Source organism: Podarcis erhardii (genome assembly GCF_964252035.2).
Source record: "Podarcis erhardii genome assembly, chromosome: 1".
NCBI classification, from domain to species: Eukaryota; Metazoa; Chordata; class Lepidosauria; order Squamata; family Lacertidae; genus Podarcis; species Podarcis erhardii.
Genome location: NC_138497.1, coordinates 22,446,036 through 22,466,533, shown reverse-complemented (window position 1 = coordinate 22,466,533; position 20,498 = coordinate 22,446,036). Strand labels below are relative to the sequence as shown.

General features: G+C 40.8%; 1 protein-coding gene across 2 annotated transcripts in view; it reads right to left on the bottom strand.

Annotated features, from left to right (window-relative positions):
- BTBD7 (BTB domain containing 7) overlaps positions 1 to 19,964 on the bottom strand; it is a 73,957-nt gene extending 53,993 nt beyond the window's left edge. For both annotated transcript variants that reach the window (XR_014155924.1, XM_081859014.1), the window contains exon 1: positions 19,799 to 19,964. The gene's annotated coding sequence lies outside the window, so the exon portion shown is untranslated. The remainder of the gene's footprint in view (positions 1 to 19,798) is intronic.
- Between the last annotated feature and the right edge of the window lie 534 nt (positions 19,965 to 20,498).

The following is a 20,498-nucleotide window of genomic DNA, read 5'->3' as shown; positions in this document are numbered from 1 at the left end:
ACATCAACACTGGAAAAATGAAATGTGCTTGATCACCTAGAAATGCAACAGCAGCACCCAGGAATTTTGACCATTTACTCAATTCTATGTGCAGTGTAATCCTGGCAGCATAAAAAAAAAATTCCAAGGAGTACTGAAGCCAAGGAATCTGAAATATTTCTTGAGCCCTAGCATCCATGTTTAAAAGTTATCCTCCTTCCGTTCTTCAGTTTTGGGAACCACAGCTAGTACCTTTCCATTGATTTCCAAGATGATGGTTATATACCCAACATTTTAGCTCACTTTTACTGCTAACTGAAACATGAGGAAGTGCCAATTCCTCCCAAACAAATACAATACTCAGCACATAACAAATGTACATGCTTCGTGCCACAAAAAATATGCAAATTACTCTCCCACAAATTTTTAACAGCTTTTCAGTGTGGTACTTAAAAAAAATTAGTTGCATGCAAAACAGCAGAAATCTCTATTTGGGGAAGATGAATTTAAATAAGAAAGACAAACTGTAATATGTCAGCACCTAGGTCTGCAATACAGCAAACATCTCAGGTTCCCACCATTCCACAACTTTAGAATGTCTAAGGAAACTGGCAATAATCTGAGGCATCTGGGCTTATAGCCAGGAGTCCCCAGCCTAACAAAAGCTCTGTGTACAACTGGGCTTTGGGTAACAGCCATGCTTTTGTATACAAGTTTCCTCTCAACACCAGCATTTTCATACTATTTTCCACTAGGACTTCAAAGTGGTTAAATGACAAGGTGCAAAACAAAAAATGAATATTGTGTAGCCAAATACTTCAAACTTCTGTTTCTTCCCAAAATGGGTATTCTCAGAAGAATAATGAAACAGCCAAATCTTCAGAGTATGCAAAGCCTGTTAATGTGTGAACTAATGTTATTTAGACAGATTGGCTTTTAATGTTATAATAATGTGAGAGTCAAAAAGGGAGAGAGGGAAAAGTAATCCAGATATACTACACTAGATCATAAATTGCAAAACTTTTTCCTGTTATTAACTTGTTTTGAGAAATTACAAAACAAAAAAACAAGCACTGTGTTCTTCTAGCAGACTATATCCATTATAATAGCTCTGCAAGCCTTACATTTTCCCATACACATACACGGCTTTGCTTGTTGTTGTGTACATATAACACAACACAAATTGGCCAATACAGGGGTGTCACAGAAGGGTAAAGCCCAACAGGGCAAGACCCTAGGACAAGGGTCAGATCTACCATTCTTGCTTCCTCCATGGTTCAGAGCTTGGAGAAAAAAGCTGCAAGTGTATTGTAGATGGCCACCAACTTGGATGCCTTTAAGAGAGGATTAGCCAAAACTCAAGGACAAGGAAATCAAGACCTCCTCGTCATCACAATGGTTATGCTCTACCTCCAATATCAGAGGCAGTGTGCCTCTAAATACTAGTTGCTGGGAATCACAGGTGGGCAGAATGCTGTTGTGCTTGGGGGATTCCCAGAGGCATCTGGTTGGCCACTGTGAGAACAGGATGCTGGACTAGATGGGTCACTGGACTGATTCAGCAGGGCTTTTCTTATGTTCTTGCTGTTCACACTCTCATACGATAGACCTGAGACACATGTTCCCAAAAGGCTGGTGACTACTGTGGTATAACTTTAGCTTATAGTGGTTGTTTTGAACTGATGCCACTAGTCTCTGTCCTCACTTAAGTTGGGAATTGATTTATGCCTCCACACTCCAAATTCTGTTCAGTTTCTCTAGTGGAGGGAATAATTTGACCCTCAACTGCTTATAATAAATTGAGATTTGTTTTTCCAGCTGCCTAGATATTTCAAGATTGCCCAGAGATGGTATATTTGAATGTATGGCCAAATGCAGCAGGGTAACAATCTAAAATTATCTTTTAATATTCTCTAATGTCGCAAGCACCTTCTGGAGAGCCAAATGCCTCACATCTTTCCTAGCCCACATTTTTCCAAGTAAAAAACTTACTGATTTGAAAGCCCTGAATTAGTGCTGTCTAGTGAGGATATGGATGCAATTTACGGTTGCCAGATAAGCTTTTTTTGTTCAACTTTTGTTGAATACTGCCTGTATAGTACATTCAATAAGATGAGTAAAACCAAGATCAGTGTAAACAAAGTGAAAGATTGTATTTTTCTAGTTTGACTAAACTAGAAAAAGCTGGATAAGAAGTGGATAAGAAGCTTGGGGAATAATCAGGTGCATTCATTCCTCCTTGGAACTCAAACCATCTCTGTAGTCTCAGAAAATTTCCTGTCCCTCCATTCCACTAAAGCTCAGCTGACATTTACAAGATTCACATTTCTGGAAGCAAAGTAGAAGCTAGGGCATGACACACACTGGAGTGAATAAGAATACTAGGGGCTAATGTGCCTCAAAGTCTACTCAACTATGTGAATTTTTATTTTCTGGCATCCACTTTAATTCTTTAAAGTTAGAAAATGCATGAACTAAGTGAATTATTAGTGTGATTGAAGAGACAGTGATTTCTTATTTTTTCTATAAGATAAAACAGCACCAACCTCTTCTTCCTTGCAAGACCAGCCAAAAGGCATCTTTACCTTTTATAACTTTGTTCCAATTACATGCACGACTACATGTGCTCTGCCAACTTTCCATGTCAGAGAAAATTATCTGTCTCAAAGATTAAATGTCATTAAGTCTGTATATGGTATATAAGATCTATGCAAAGGAATTTTAGTTTCACTGAGCCAATATTTATTTCTATAGCATCCCATCTATATTTCTATGACACTCCATCTATGCTTCTTTAGCAGAAACATCTTTAGCATAAACACACCGATTTATAAATGTGTTGACAAACAGCAGTACAATGGGTAAATATTTCTTAAACAAACCCATTCCCCACAAGCAAACAATTTTAACACTTCATTAATGCTAGAGTGAGGCAACACACACACACACACACACACACACACACACACACACACACACAGTACACCCTACTAAAAAGTCAATGAAATGAATCTTAGTACCTTTTCTACTGTTTCATGTCACGCAATGCCTACAGTATACAACCCAAGTTTCCTTAAGTAGAGGGTGCCATTTCTCTGCTTAAAAATCTAAATGTTCCTGAAATTTGTCCTATGCAAATCCTGTATGTGGGTGCCAATGCATTCTTGCATTTATCTCCATTATGTGATCTTTCACTTTTCAGCCCCCCAAATATCATTTTTTATTACCCATTAACACTTAAAGACAGGGGATCCTATTTACAACCCAGTTCTCTATCCCCCCCCCCCATTGTCTTTACTAGACAATATGGAGCAGAGTTCCATTCAGATACTACATTTCTTCAAGTTGCATTTCTGGAACTAAACACATGGAATCCTTGGCAGAGTGATAGTGTTCATGCAGTGTTTCCTGGATATCCATAGACACTGGCCTCTCGTAGTTAATTTTAACTATGTTTGAAGATTGCTTAAACTAAAGATTCCTTCACAAATTTTAACTTTTACAGAAACTGCATGGCTCACAACATATGTGAACACACTGCAAAACTGGCAATCAGATCATAGTTTGCCTTTATTTATTCTCTAACCACATAACAAACTCCTGCAACCAGAAAGCAGGATTCACGGAATGTGCAAGTCTAGAGTTGGTTACTCACTTAGCATTTTAAGCTTATAAGACTATTGTTTCCTTTTTATAATTATTTATATATTTATCTACCGCTTACTACCAAGATGGTCACAAAGTGGCTTTCAAAAATAAATATACACACAGAAATTGAAAAACCATGTATGATATAATATAGAAGCATGGTAAGCATGGGGGGGAGGGGGAGAGCTCCTTTCAAAGTTTATCACTTGCATCAAAAAGGGGTTGCAAGAATTACCAAATGCTAATTCAATACTGCGAAGCTGCAAATGTGCTGAGATGAGAAATCATGTTTTTAAGAGTTTAAAATGCCACAGTTTACACATTACCTAGCACATTGACCCTGTAATGGTATATGTTATATGATTTCCCCATACTCATTTTCTATAGGTTGGACATTTATATCTGTTGTTTAAGAATGGTCAATGTCCTGAGAAGATGTAGCTCAAGAATGTCTGGAGGTCCAGAGGTTCCCTACACATGCACCACAGTGTTTTGTTGCATTTGAATTGCTCATCAGCTATCAAAGATAATCTTGGCCTAGTTTTAAAAGCCTGTATGACAACAAATGACATCATTGTTATATACTAGTAAGTGATTCGGTACTCAAGTACCCATGACTGCGGAACAAATGTCCAACACACGACTTTAAAAAGGAAACTATATTTACAATCAATGTAATAAGAAACTAAAGGAATTCACTGATCAAGAAAAACGAATTACTTAGCAGTTCCACCTTCTACATGTCTACTTAAGCTCCACTGAGTTGCATGGGGCTTACATATAAATAAGGTGCATAGAATTGCAGCCAAAGAGTAATTTTACCCGTTGAGAATTCAACTCGGGATATTTGTTTAATTTCTTGGTCCACCAAGAGGAAATTATATCTTTCAATTTGCATCAGGTGGCCCTCCCTGTAATTCTGAAATGAACCTTAGCTTGAAGGAAAAAATATACTTGGGAAAATAAACCTCAAATGAAAATGATTTATGAATTAGCATACAAATGGATCTACTTTCCATTTAAGTAAAACTATATGCTTCACATTAATATTGTGATGGCATAGTTCACAAAATATTTCCTTCCAAATCTCAAAATTCCAGAACTGATGCAACCAAAATTAAAGCCCTTTATGTCCCACTTTTTTGATGGTAAAGTTAGAAACAGTAAGCATAGCTGATTTTGACTGATTTATGGCTAATCCACTGAAGTCTGTGCATATGGCTCTTTACAGACCACTGGTCACCAGTGGGAAATAAGAGACATTTCTACCATTTGCAGAGGATTATCTGGCTTGTCTTTTGCAGTGCTACTGTGATCTTTAAATAGATAAACTTTGTTTCAATTGAACAGTGTGGACACTTGATCACCACCAACAAAGCTTCCCAGTTCTGCTTATCTTCTCAGAGTGTTCAAGTCACTTTCCTACTCTAGTTTTCTTCCATCCTGTGAAATGAAAACAATTCCTAGTCCATGTAAGAAGCACAGCTGTATACTTGTACAGCTCAAATACAAAGTCATCTCAATTGTCTTGCTTGCATAGCCAATGAATTTAGGCTTGGGAGCTGCTAAACTCTTCAGAATAAACACCTAGAAACTGACCACTTTGTGCATTCTATCACTGCAAAGCAATATTTCTCAAGCTGTCAAGGAGACCCCTTCAGAAACAGCAAGGTGGAAATTGATTTACAAGTCATACTTGAAAAAAAGACTATAAACAGGCAAGGTTCAGGATTTCAAAAAATGTGGGTCACAACAACACAGTAATTGTGATTCTGCAAATGTTGTGAGACAAATATTCTCAGGGGTGCATTCAACACTGGTCAAATTCAGAGTGGACCCATTAAAATTAATAGGCACGGCTAACTTAAGTACATTAATTTCAGTGGGGCTACTCTGAGTTTGACTAACGCTGGATACAACTCACAAGACTAGACATGAGGTGGCACTTTTAAAGGTGTGGCAGATTAGGAATTGTGCTGTCTTGCAAGTTGGAACCAGGCAACTATATTCCATGAGGTTTATAGGCTGGCATTGCTGGAAGAAAGAGCAAGATCAATCTCATCCATCATTCATTTTCCAAAGGTTCTGGGAGTTCACAAGTGTAAGGATAAAGGCGATCACTCTCTCCTGTGGCTCCCAGCAACACATTATCACCAAAACAAACTTGAGCCTGGAGAGCTCAGTTCGTTAGAGTGTGGTGCTGATAATGCAAAGTTGCAGGTTCGATCCCTGTATGGGACAGCTGCATATTCCTGCATTGCAGGGAGGTTGGACTAGATGATGTTCAGGGTCCCTTCCAACTCTACAATTTGAAGATTCTGAACATGGTAGTTCTATTTAGCTAGCATGGCCAACAGCTACCATTAAGCCTATCTTACACTGTTCTTTTTCTAATCCTTTTTTCAAAGCTACCACATGTTCTACAAGTGCATTCTGTACATTAATTATGTGTTCTTTCATCTGCCCTAAACTGATTTTACTGGTTGACCCCAAGATCTGTCGTCACAAGCTGGAGAAACAACTTCTTTCCTCCACAGAGGTTAAAGGAGTGCAAATCACAGTCTCACTACAAAAAACACAGCCTCTTTTAGCCTTTTCTCACAATCAGTTTAAGCCCCCTCAGGACATGTGAAGTTAAGATTTCTTGGCCAAATGTATATCACTTCACACTTGCTTTTAATCTCATTTGTTATTCCGTTGCCCATTCATGCACTGTTTAGAGATCCTTTTAGAGCTCTTCACAGTCTGTTTTGTGTTACACCACCTTGGCTGTCTCTTAGTGAAGACTGAGGTCATTGGACCTGAGCGACCACAGCCCTGCCCACCGTGAAACCACCATTGGCAGGACTGGCAACAGCAGCAACACATTATGTTTATTAAGAAACTACTTGCTTAAGGTAATATTTTATTCTCTTGCTAATTACGCTGTTTTAAATGTGCATTCTGCACTTGACCTCCTTTGTAATGTTTTATTTTGAAACCTTAAGTGAAAAATTTAGTTTCCTAAAATATTGTAGCAAATGTATACAGGCAACAACAGTTTCATGTGTATTCAGAGCATGTGCACCTGTGCACGTGCGCACTGCTGCAACCTGGAAGTGGTGGAAATGGGAAGGTAATGGGGCAGGGCAGGCTTACATGTGCTCCGCCAACATACGCGGGGTTCAGGAAAGCATCCCCATCATTTCCTGTACTTTATATGTGACTTTCTTCTGTAATGTTTGATTCTGGATTGTTTTATTTGATATTGTAATGTAGGTTGTAAACTGCTGTGAGATTCCCACCCTCCTTAAAAATATAAAGCAGTATAGAAATGAAATTATTATTATTATTAATCCTGAATAATTTGGTAACATCTGCAAACTTGGCTGCCTCACTGCTCACCCCTGATTCCAGTTCATTTATGAATAACTTAAATAATTCAGGTCCCAATATGGATCCTTTGGGACTCCATGGTTTATTTGACTCCATTTGCTAGTCATTTTCTGGATGCCATCACATTAGTCCTTTACAGCTACAGAGATTGCATAAAGGCCTATTAAATGTCAGGTTCACGAGACCTGGAGATTGGTATTTCACCTTAAAAAACACATCTTTTACAAACGTATTATGTATGGAGCGTGGGCTGCACAATGTGACACATAACAGCAACATCCAGTTCCCAAGATACTCACATGGGCTCCTCAGGGACTGTGATGGTTTGAAAGCTCATCTTCTTGACTTTAAAGGTACTTCCTCATAGGTATGCTAATCCTAGCTGCACTGGTGCTAGAGATGAGAAACTCAGAACACCACTTTGTTTTCTCTTTTCTTCTCTTCGCTTGCCTTACTGAGATGTGCTATTAAACTAAGCTGAAACTGCAAGTATAAAAAAATATATCACTCATTTGGAACAATTTATTGATTTAAGCGCCAGAAAGTTGCCAGGCCAAAGGCTATTTAACCTATAGGTTAAACAGATGGGCAGAAAAAGCCAGTGAACTTCTGGCTGGACATTTAATTCTATTTTAGTTTATTCTGTTTCATTTTATTTTTATATCTTGTCCTTCATCCATAGCCACCAGAATTGGTAAGTTATCAAATTTCTGTAATCCAGGCATATATTAAAAGGCTGGCAGAGGGGGGCAGATTTTCAGATTGCATGCTCTAGCTGAGAAGGCCTAATGATGAACTATAGCTCTTTGAGCTTCCCCCAAGGATGGCACTACCAGCAAGGCCTCCTCACCAGATCCAAGGTAACAAGTTGCTGGCATGGAGAGAGGTGTTGTCTTAGGTAAGTGGGGCACAGCCTGTTTAGAGCTATGCAAGTCAAAACTAAAACCTTGAATTGGTAGCCAGTGAAAAACGTCGAAGGGGCAATGTTTTATGGTCTCTCACAGCTGCATTTTGCAGTAGGGGCAACTTCCAAACAGTCTTCAAGGGCAGCCCAAAGTACAGCAAATTGCAATAATTCAAACGGAAAGTTACTAAAGCGTGGATCACAATGGCCACCCTTTCCCGGTCTAGGAATAGCTGTAGCAGGTGAACTAGTCACAAATAGAAAGAAACTCTCCACCCCACTGAAGACACCTGGATCTCAAGCGACAAGGTGGAATCCAGGAGCACCATGAGACTATGGACCTCATCTTTCAGGGGGAATTCAACCCAATTGAGAACAGATCTTGTACCTAATTCTTAGACATGGGAACCACCAGTCTACAATGCCTCCATATTGCCAAGATTCAGCTTCAGTTTGTTGGTTCTCATGCAACCCATTATTGCTTCAGACACTGGTTTAGCAAAGGGGTCTAACTGGGTATAGTTTTGTACCTCAAAGTAGAGAGGGTTACACATAATTGCATTCCTATCTTTGCCTTGATTTTCCCTTCCCCTGCTGCTTCCCACACTCACAAAATCTGGATTAAGCCGCTGAGGCAGGACCTGTCTTTTGCTCATGTTACTTAAAGCACCATGTACATTGTAGGTGCTTATAACTGACACGGAAACAGTAAGAAGGTGCTCAGTAATCTTGTCCTAATATTGCATTTATCCAAGTTCAAAGAGCAATCTAGTAGCTATTTTCTTAATGGAATAGTGAGGAAAAACTTAACAAATAGGACATTTTCTGTTAGCATACCAAATGTCTCATTTTGTTTTGTCTTGGTATGAGCTCAGCGTACTAGCTCAGACCCTGTCACTTTGAAAAATAATTCTCAGTACAAATATGCAACTTTATAGACAAATAAAGGGCACTTTGAAGGAACAAACTCAACAGATAAGATCCCTAGACACATTAAGGGCTCCCAGCCCATTAACTAAACATGGCAAATTACGATCAAACACCGTACAGTTCTACAACAATCTGTCAGAATTGTTTTAGAAGCACGTAGTTGAGAGACTAGACTGTTTTGACAAAGACATCTCATTCTGTCTGTCTGCATTCTCTTTAAAGGGTTTTAAAGCAAGGAAACCAACTCCAGACCTTTAGTATATTAGGTTTAAAGCCGACACTTATAAGTACTGATGTTTTCCGAAAGTCAAAAACAGAATGGTTGGAGGAGTTCCGCCAGTTCTGAAAATTATAGTTCTGTCAGCTCCGAGGACTGTAGTGACAAAGTCCTGTGACACTCACAAAAGATCTTGCAAGGGTCAGATTCTAAAGCATTTGCAGCACAATTCTACACATGTCTACTCAGAAGCAAATCCCACTGAATTTAATGGTGTTTACTCCCAGGTATGCATATTGCCAAATATTCAGTCATGATTCATTTAGGAAAAGACAGATGTAGATTACAAGATGTAGATTACCATAATGGTGACTAAACTCTTCTCAAAGATGGGATGTTTCGGCAGCTGTCAGTAGCAACTGCAGTGGGGAGTGGGAAAGCAGGAATGGGAATTGACCATGCCATATGACTAGCAAAGAGACCAAAGCCAACTCAGCAATATTGCAGCCATATTAGTCAGGGTAAACTGGCCTACTGATTAAAGTAAGCTCATGTCAGCAGGCATAGCTGTGCCCATTTTGTAGAAATGCAACCTGTGGCACTAGACACTTCTCACAAATGTCAGAATCTGATTCCTCTTCTCTAACATACATGATGTTTAAGACTATTCATACTTGACAGTGGGAGGAATTTTTCAATTTTTAAAAAAATTGTGACAGTTTTAGTAGACGAATGATTGAAGTTTTTCTTATTTCCCATCCTGTTGCCTTCACTCTTCCAATTCTACCATCACATATTCTGTGCTGGAAAATCTGTCTTTGAGCACACATGTGGCTGCTTTTCAGCAGCCATCACAACTGGACACAACCAATCAAGAAAAAACCAACATACCAAAGTATTTAAGCCACAAGCAGAGAAAAGGAACTAACAACGCTCCATGCCTGAGATGGCTGGAGGACAGCTAGCTGCAAATGATTAAAAATGAGCAATGGAATGTGTTATTGGAAATGGATCAGTAGGTTTTCTTAACAAGACAGGAACTGGTGCTCATGTTCTACATACTGTGTAAGAAGCTTCATGGAACATCTTGGCTGCACCTACAATATGCTTGCAATAAATGCTATATAATCAGCTTGTTGACAACAGAAATATTTACATGGAATGCTTAATTTGGCAGGGGCAGTTCCTTATCGAGCTCTTTTTTCCAGTCATCTTCTCTTGACGGGAAACGTTTTCACATATGCCAATACAGTACTACAAAAAAATTGCTACTTAAATGCCATTTATATCCAGGTTTTTGGCACTTGGGAGCCGAAACGTTCGAAAATGGAGCCGTTCAACAACCAAGGTTTGACTGTACTCACTTGCCATGGCAAGTGTGCTGCTGCCATTTTGCTTCCAGCCTTGAAGTTGCAGAGATAGGCAGGGATCATTCTGGCAGGTATGCAATAATCCCTGCCTCTTCCCCAGCTCAAAAGTTGGGAGGAATGCTGCGAGCTCTTTAGCTACTAGGCTGCTTGGAAAACTCAAATGTACAGTCTGTGTCACCCTTGCCTGCTTTGGAGAAGAGGAAAGTAGAGAAAGTGGAAGATTTTTGCTAATGCGTGACTGAGGTGACTAGGCACTTAGGCAAATTCTACAACACATTTTCCCATCTCAAGTACTCACCTGAGACAGCCAAGCCAACAAGGGGAGGGGCAGCTGACCATAACTTTTGGGTTGACACTGCTAAGGCCAGTCAAGAACTGGGGGCGACTGTTTGAACATGTAGCTTTGGAGGTGGGATGAAATATGAATGCAAATTGAAAACAGGAGAAGAAACCAAATACTTGTCAAATTAGGATTTTATGGCAGATTATAGTGGCTAAAAGTGGGAGATGCAAGTCAGGAAGTCCCCAGAACAAACGGCCCCTCAACCAGTAACTCACTTAGGCAAAGCATTATTTCAGCATCAACTTCCCATCAGCAACATGGACAGCATACCAGTCTACCTTACAAGCCTCTTGGTGGTATACAAATGCCACATGTTTTTAAGAAGAGGTTTTTAAGCAAACGTTGGGTGGCCATCTCTAATGGATGCTTTAGTTGAGATTCCTGCATTGCAGGGAGTTGGACTAGATCACCCTCAAGTTGCCTTCCAACTCTCTATGTTATTCACAGATACCCCTTTAGAATAATATATTATTCTTATTCTTATTATTCTTATTATTCTTAATACCCTCCCATCTGGCTGGGTTTCCCTAGCCACTCTGGGCAGCTTACAGCACATATAAAAATTTGTAAAACATCAGACATTAAAAATTTCCTGATACAGAGCTGCCTTCAGAAGAATGTATATTTAAGAAATTTTTCAAAGTAGGAGAGAAGAGGCAGAGAAACAAAAGGTTCCCAGTAATTTGATACCAATGTTTAACTTCCATGCACAACTGAGAATTTAATCATAGAGGCTTTCAGGATAGAGTTCTGTTCCTACAGCTAAAATGACATTAAATGAGTATCAAGTTTTTAATTCTGTTCTGACTGTAGATTGTGTAGTCAAGCATACATAAATATTAGTATCAAATTACTGAAAAAAATGTGAATCGTAATGACCTGCTTCCACATTGTAATTCAAAATAGTTTGCTATGTATAACTAACATTGGTTTATAAATGAAAATTCGGCTTCAGACAGAAGGCATTCAGTACCCATGACTACCAAACCCATGAAGGTGCTTCTGACAAGGTACCCAACTGGTCTTGCTCCTTGAAACTAAGCAATGTGCATGCCAGCCAGCCATGCCCTTTGACCATTATACACTTGGTGCCTGTCTGAAGGGAATCTAGCCACAAACATCCATGTTATCTAGGGCCCCCTATAGTCCAACACTGACTGCATGTCACCTGCGTCAAGGCTGATGACTACAGAACAAGACTAGTTCATACTGAACAAATGAAGAGGACTGATGTGTTTTCAAGTTCACAATTATTATTTTTTTGATCATGTGTGTTTAATACGATGCTGAAGCCATGAGCTCCAGATAATTTTTAGCACTTTTGGCTGTAAACGCCGTTCCCTCCAAGGGAAAAAGCAGCATCCTTTTACATGGGTTTTCTACTTCTGGGCAGATAGCTAATAACACATAACACACCTTACCATTATTCTGGATAGGCACAAATTTCTCCTGCGCTTTGGCAAACGATATTTTTCATGCACTGAAGATGTATGTAGGACGGGTTCTTTGTATTATGGCCCATAGTGGTAAAACTGCTATTCCACCAATCTAAGTTTGGAAGTTAATTGTTTGACAAGTGTTGAAGTTTTTAAAAGATGTCCACAATTAACTACTCTAAATTATCTAGTTAATTAAGACACAAGTCACACAGTTAGAAAGTACAATTCACATTAAAAATGTATTAGATAACAGCCCATGCAGATCAAGAATCACTTCTGTTATTTGTAATCACAAGCCCATATCTCCTAGAAACACAGGAAGCTGCCTTATACTAGGTCAAACTATTGATCTGTCTGGCCCAGCATTGTCTGCTCACTTACAGTAGCTCCCTAGAGTCTTAGGAAAGGAGAGAGGACTTTTCCATCACCTATTTCAACTGGTTAGTTGTCTGAGTAAAAAAGGAACAAAACAAAGAGAAACTTATCTGTGAAGCTCAGAAATCCAAACAAAAATCCTAGTAGTTGGAAAAGTTATAGTAAATACATGTTGGGATGTTTTAACCGTTGCCCAATTTTATAAAGGAAACTGCCTTCATAACCATTTGCTGAAAATAGCATATAAATATTCTAAATAAAACAGTGCAATAGTGTCATGATTTTAAATTCAACTCATGTATCTGAGAATGTGATTCCCTGGGTTGTAATCCAATAAAGTTGCCCTATTAGTGCAATGCCTTCAATTTGCAGAACAGAACATCCCCTCTGTCTCCTTTTCTTGTTACTCTCCCAATGTGCTATAGAGGATTGGGGGAACCCTCAGAACAGAACTGGTGGAGGGGAGGGAGGGGAAGTTTCTTTCGGCAAGCAGAAGTCCATGCACCAACAGGGCAACTTCACTGGATACAACCCAATCCTTTGAACATTTGAATTTGGCAGTGCCAAGTCTTTTATTCATTCCAACTGATTAATGCTGGGCCACAGCTTTCAGTAAAATTAACAGACATGCAATATTATTTGAAGTGCTGAAAAATATATTTAAAAGGAAAAAAATTGCTGAATTCTACCTGACTTGAGGCAAGGTACCAAAATGCAAGCTTGGCGAAAAGTGAACTTTCACTTCTCAAGCATATGTAATTATCAGCTGACATTTAAAGTAATTGAACCTTCCTAAAACATTAATTTTAGCTCAACTAGTTTGATTATATTTCAGTCAACTGAAATTAATAGCTGTTTTTAGAAACATCTAAAGATCTGCCACTTCTACTGTCATACCAAAAAGAACACAAACCTAGCCAGACGTGCAACATGTCCGTTATCATGGGTTGTATACTTCTACTTGTGCAATGCCTGGCACCAGATTCTTCCCATCTCACCTATCTACTGTGGCACCCCCTTCCAAGAGACACTCCTGAGGAATTGGGGGGGGGGGCTCCAGTACAGAAAGTAAGGTGACTGGCAAAAGCTGGGTGCCCTACCTTCCAAGAGGACAAACGGAAAACCACCAACCTCATGCGACTAAATTAAGCTCTTCCAAAATTGGGTAAATACAAAAATTGGTATTTAATTACTCATCATGAGTAATTAAGAGCAGATTCATTTTCATTATTTTTATAGTACATGCTACTTTACAAAACAAAAGGACTGGCCTCTACCCTGAATAGCTGACAAGACAACTTTTGACAGCAAAAGGATAGGAATATGAGACATCTTCATCATATTTATTTATTTATTTATTTATTTATTTATTTATTTATTATTATTAATAATAATATTTCCTGTGTTTTTCCCTGATGGACTCTAGGCAATTTACAGAACCACTACAGTTTCAGATAGTGGACAAAAGGGCTGTAGCCAAACATTTAACAGAAACGGTGAATTTTAAGACAGGTACTAAAGGAAGAGAGGTGACAAAAGTGACATGGAAAGGTGGACCAGGCAAGAGGGAAAATAACAGATGACAGAGTCCCTTAAAAGGACAGAAGAATCTGCAATGGCAGAACCTGAAGGGAACAGGATAGGAAATAAGAACAAAGAGTTAGGGTGGGGCAGTAAGTGCGGAGCCTTAAAGGTAAGGCAAAAGAAATTGTTCTGGATTCAGAATAAGACCTGTACAGGGATTTGAGCAGGGGTATTACACATTGTTTGCAATGTAGTGCACACCCTGAGTACATTTTCAAGTAGAAAGGTAGAAAAGAAAATGTTTAAATAAACAAGGTAGCTCAAAATGGTCTCAACAGTGAGAATGGTAAATAACCTGGACAGCAGAATCTCAAATAGAGGTGGTAGAAATATGATAAAGGAATACCAGAAAAGGTTTTCCAGCAGTCAAGGTGAGAAACAACCAGAGCCAGGACCAGAGTTTCAACAAAGAGAACAAAAAGCAAGTTGTCGATATCTGTTGTGCTGTACAGGAGGAAGAGACATGATTCAGTAAAAGACTGAATATCAGGAGCAAAAGCCATGTATTTGGGTCCGGATAGGATTGATGCCAATGCATAGAGAAGAAAGGAAAGCTTAGGAAGCCTGGGTGAGCTGTTTGAGATAGTGATGGAACAGCTAGGGAGGAACAGATAAAATAGCTGGAGATAAAGAATTGGATACCTGGAGAGGTATAACTGGGTGTCAGATCCAGAAATAGTCAATCTTCTGCGGGCCACCTTGACAGGTGGGAGGATATTTTTGTTGAATTGATTTTTGTTCCAAGAGCTTGTATATGTGTGTTTTATTCTGTTTTCATCATGTATACTGCTTTAATGAAGTGGTCTATCAATAATAATAATAATAATAATAATAATAATAATATCATCCAAGGCCTGTCAGGCATAATTAGGCCTATAGGCAAAGTATTCCCCACCATTGGTGTGGACAGAGCTGCAGGAGTCCAGGAGTAAAATGCTGATGAAACCCAACCAGGAGGAGTAAGCAAGGTGTTGTATCACCAGTGCTGTACCTATCCACCACCATCAAAAAGAAGGCAAAGAGAGATTTAAAAATCTTAATATAGAGCTCATCAAGGTAAACCAGAATAATTATTAATATGTAGGTAACTCCTTGTCAGATCTTCCACAGTCACAGACTTGTCTGTGTACACTTAAAAAACAAAGGGTGAATACTACAAACACATCATATACCGTAGATAGTGCAGTTGGTTTGAGCGTGGTGCTGATAAGGTTGCGGGTTCGATGCCAGTATGGGATGACTGCATAGCCCTGCATTGCAGGGGGTTGGACTAGATGATCCTCAGGGTCCCTTCCAACTCTACAATTCTGTGATTCTGTAAGATCAACTCAACAAGGAAACAATATTGTGCCCTCAATAGGGTACTGCAGCCACTTTGTGGCAAAACCTAGCACATATTATGCTGTGGAAAACTGTATTTCAGCTTAACCTATACCCCAGAGAGGTTGAGAGAAGGAGAATAATGTTTTAAGCATTTTGTGCACCGAAAAGAATACTAAAATAATAGAAGCGAACAGAAATGAATCTAAACTTTGCACTTCCATACCATTAGCCAAGCAAACGATCACTTATAATGTTCTGAATTACATCATGTGAAAATCAGTGAGATCAACACTTCAGTCAAGTTATCAGAAATGCTATTCACAGCAAGCACAGAGCTCATCTCCCCCCTCCCCCACCACTTGCAAGAGCAATAGTTTTGAACTTGGCTAGGGCAGTGGTGGGGAACCTGTAGCCTACAGGCCTCACATAACCTCTGGGAATATAATCCTGAGGGAAAATAAGTGTTTTCAAATAAATGTCTAGCCCTCATAATTGCAGAGGAAAAGTTAGTAATATACAATGCATAATTTGCTGATGCAATCTGCCACACTGAACTAGTTTCCTATCCCTGTTGTATGTACCACACAGCCTTGCAAGAAGTGGCTGGGAAGACATACGGATGTACTCCTTTGTGGTCCCATCACAGTTTACACAATCGTTTAAATGGTGTTTGTGTCGGTTAGAGAAGCCTATAACACTCTTCTAGGGTTTTTAAAAAGCTTTACCCAGAGGTAATGCCAGGACAGGTCTGGTAAGGAGAGTTCCATGTGAGCACGTATTTACTCCTCTCCCACCTCCCCTACTACTAGTTTTCTCTAACTGTAAGAACATGAGAGCCTGCTGAATCAAACCAGGGGTCCAGCTAGTCCAGCATCCAGTTCTCACAGTGGTCAACAAGATTCCTATAGGAAGCCTGCAAGCCGGACCTGCATGCAACAGCAGTCTCTCCTTCTATAGGTTAACCTGACATCCTAATTGGCAAACTATGGTTAATGTTAACCTCTAAAACCATTGTTTGCAAACCTCTTTCAAATAGAAACTTCAAACTGTGCTTCGGAGGCAAGCTATAACCATTGTTTGGCAATTCATAACAACAAGAGACTGAGAGGAGCTATGATAGCCATCTTAAAATATCTCAAGGGCTGTCACATGGAAGATGAAGCAAGCTTGTTTTCTCCTACTCTGGGGGGTATGACTCGAACCAATGGCTACAAGTTACAAGAAGGGAAATTCTGACTAAACATCAGGAAAAACTTTCTGATAGCTGTTCCACAGTGGAACGGTCTCCCCTGGGGAAGTTGTGGGATCTCCTTCAATGGAAGTCTTTAAGCAGAGGTTGGATGGCCATCTGTCATGGATTTGCAGTGCAGGTGGTTCGACTAGATGACCCTTGGAGTCCCTTCCAACTCTACGATTCTATGAAATCAGGGATGAAGGAGCATAAAGAGCTACAAGAGTGTTTCCTAAACCATGCGTAAGCACTATCTCTGAACGGAGTTGATATGCTGAGTTTGTTAAAAAGCTCTTTGGACACACTTTTCTCAATGTATAGTCTACTATCAGAAATAATTTCATGGCAACAAATTCCTACCTAGGAAACAAATGTGATTTGGTTTAACAAACAAGAACTTGATTAGTAGAAAAAGAGTTACTAGATAAAAAAAATTATCTACCATGTAAAATGCACTCAATTACTGTTACACAGAAGGTGAGAGAATTAATTAACATTTGCAGAGAGCTACCACATCTTCAATAAATACCATATATCAAACCTCTAATATAAAAAACACCTTAAATCAAACTATATCTAGGGAGCACAGACAAAGTGGCCACTAATAAATGCAGACTACAAAGGGAGCAAGAATTACAGCAACACAAAGCACAGCTGCTTCCACTGAATGAAATATTTTAACTACTTCCAATAAATGACAATGGAAAATGCTACTGGTAATTGTGTTATCCACTACACACCCAGGAAAAAAATCATGTTGCAGCAAAATTTATCCAGTACAAGAGAAATGAACTGTATCATCACCATTCTATTCCAAAAGGTGTTTATATCTGCAGTCTGCATCTATAAGCCTTCCCGGCTTTTCTGGATGCTAACAGCATAATAGCCCGCTTTTCTGTATTGCCTTTCATGCTTGAGAATCTCAAGAGTCTACAGAGAGTCTGCCTCAGATACGGATGAGAAACTTTGCGCAAAATGAGAAAAGTCACCCTAGAACCTTGATTCAAGGAAGAAAAAATTATTATGTGATCACAGAACAAGAAAGCTCTATAGACAAAGATAGGATTAATTCAGTGACATAATTGTACTACAGTGTGACCTTTGTGAAAAATTAGCTGATCCAAGAGATCCTGAAACAATTGAAATTGTAGCACTAGAGCTTCATATATATTGCACCTCTCCGGTGAGAGAATAGTAAAAAACATAGAAATAAATAAAGAAATAAATCAGTCTCTATAAGGCCCTCTCAAGCATCAATAGGGTAGGGGACTTCAGTTTTGCAGTGCTTCTGAAGTCCACAACAGGCAGAAAAGCTTTAAGTAAGATTCTCTCTCTACACTACACTTTGGACTGTAATTGCTTACTACATGGTACATACTAAATGATTTCTAATCACTGAACTCAGCAGTTCCTCTCCATGGTGTGGTGTATTGATTCAATCTCTATCCCAACTTTTAATTAGTAATGGCCAAGTCTGCTAACATACAAAAAAACCCCTAACAAATACTGCACAAAGTAAGAGATCAACAACTTCCATATCCATTCCAAACTCCACCAGCAATTTTCAGATAAACTCTAACTATCTTACCAGTCTTTGCACTGCCATCTAAACTTTCTCAGTTTAGATGTTGGCCTCCCTAGAGAGAGAATACCCAAGCTGTGATGTGAAATGGTTGTTATTACCACAAAGCTGTTAAGCAAGACCATTATTGTACCATACACAAGCAAAACTAATGAGGTGTCATCCAGAAGAAACACAATTACCTCTGTCAGGGAGGTTAAAAGAATAAACTCGCTCCAAGTAAACACTGAGCTGTCTACTTTTTTTTTTCAATTTATCACTCATTTTCACAACTCTAAAAAGCAAACCTGAACTGAGAAATAATGAGTTGCTTAATGCTTCTGAGCTTAAATCTACAGGAAAGAGAACAAATTAATAGAAAGGGGGGGATGCATTTTGGATACACACATCCAGAACACACAAATCACACTCAGAATCTTCCATGCCAGTTCTTTGCAGACTTACAGCACAATCATGTCTGTGTTTATTCAGAAATAAATCCCACTACGTTCAATAGGGCTTAGTCCAATGTGCCTGTGTAAAGGCTACAGACTTCTTCAGACAGACGAAAGAATGCAGCGGGCGCAGGATCTTCCTGTGCTGCGATGTTATTATGGAAGGCCCACTACAAATGATATCCTTTTGGGAAGAGCTCTCTGCTTTGGCACTTCGGTGCCAACTTAAAAGAGTAAGGAAGAAGAGCCTGTGCAAGTACAAAGCAGAGAGAGAAAACTTGGACCCGGGTCCACATTCGAACACTATGAATCCCGAATTATTGCAAAGGATACCGAAAAGGGGAAAGTTGTGGAGGGGTGGGGGGAGGAGGGAGAGTGAGAAAGAGAAAGAAAGAAAGAAAGAAAGAAAGAAAGAAAGAAAGAAAGAAAGAAAGAAAGAAAGAAAGAAGAATTAGCATACCAAACCCTAGTTTAGGATGTCAAATGTTCAGGATCCATCTCCCTTTAAAAAAGTAAGGGAGCCGGGCAAAAAAGCAAAGCCCGAGGACGTGAAAGGGAGTGGGGGGATGAGCTTGTGGGTCACCCCGGGGGATAAAGAGGCAAAGGATAAAAGGGGGAAGATTCAAAGGGCGGGCGTTCGCCACAAGTGTAAAAAGAAAGAAGCTGTCAAGGAGCGCACCGCCGAGGCTCCGAAGTGTGCCTGCCGAAGTAAAGTGGCCGTCGGAAGAAGAGAGGCGAGCGCTCCCCTGGAGCCCCGGGCATTTGGGGGTCGCCTGTCTCCCCAGACCCTCGCCTGGGTTTGGAGGGAGGGAAGCACCGGGGCGGAACTCGCTGCCACCCGAACACCGGGGACAGGAGCGCAGGGGCAGGACCCCGCGAGGTGCCTAGAGGCAGCGGAGGGAGGAGGACGAGGATGGCGGCGGTGGAGCGGGGCATCCCCCACAGGGCCCGGGGAAAGGGAGGGGAGATTCGGGGGGCTACATAACAACCCCCCCCCCCTCCGCGCCATCCACACGCCTCGCAAGTGCCCCTCTGGACCCCCTTCCCCTCCTCCTTGCTCTCACCGAGCGCGTCTTTCAGCTGCAGCCCGGAGCTCCCTCCATGATCCCCGGCTGGGCTGCAGGGGCCGGCCCGCCTCAGCGGCTCTCGCTACTACCCCCTCCTCGGTCTGCTCCGGCCGCCGCCGCGGCCGCCATTTTGAGCCACAGACTCCGGCCAGACTCGTTCGGGATGAGGAGGAGGAGGAGCGGGAGAGATGCGGGGGGGGGGGAGGCGGGAGGAGCGAGCACGGAGCATGCGCAGCGTCGCCCTGGACACGTGGTGCGCTGAGGGAGGGAGGGAGGGAAGTGGCAAGGAGAAGTTGCCCGCGAAGAGGCGGTGGGTGGGTTTCTGGCGCACGTCGGAACGCAGGGAAATGCTTTACGCCGGGTCAGGCCGCTGGTTCTTCGGGGTTTGAGGCAGAGGCGGGGTCTCTCTCTCTCTCCCTCTCCCCCCCCCAGCCCTTTCTGGGGATTGAACGAGGGGCTTCCTGCGCGCAAAGGGCTGGCTCTGCGCCGCTCTTCTTCTTCTTGTTTAGTCGTGTCCGACTCTTCGTGACCCCCTGGGCCAGAGCACGCCAGGCATTTCTGTCTTCCACTGCCTCCCGCAGTTTGGTCAAACTCAGGCTGGTAGCTTCGAGAACACTGTCCAACCATCTCGTCCTCTGTCGTCCCCTTCTCCTTGTGCCCTCCAGCTTTCCCAACATCAAGGTCTTTTCCAGGGAGT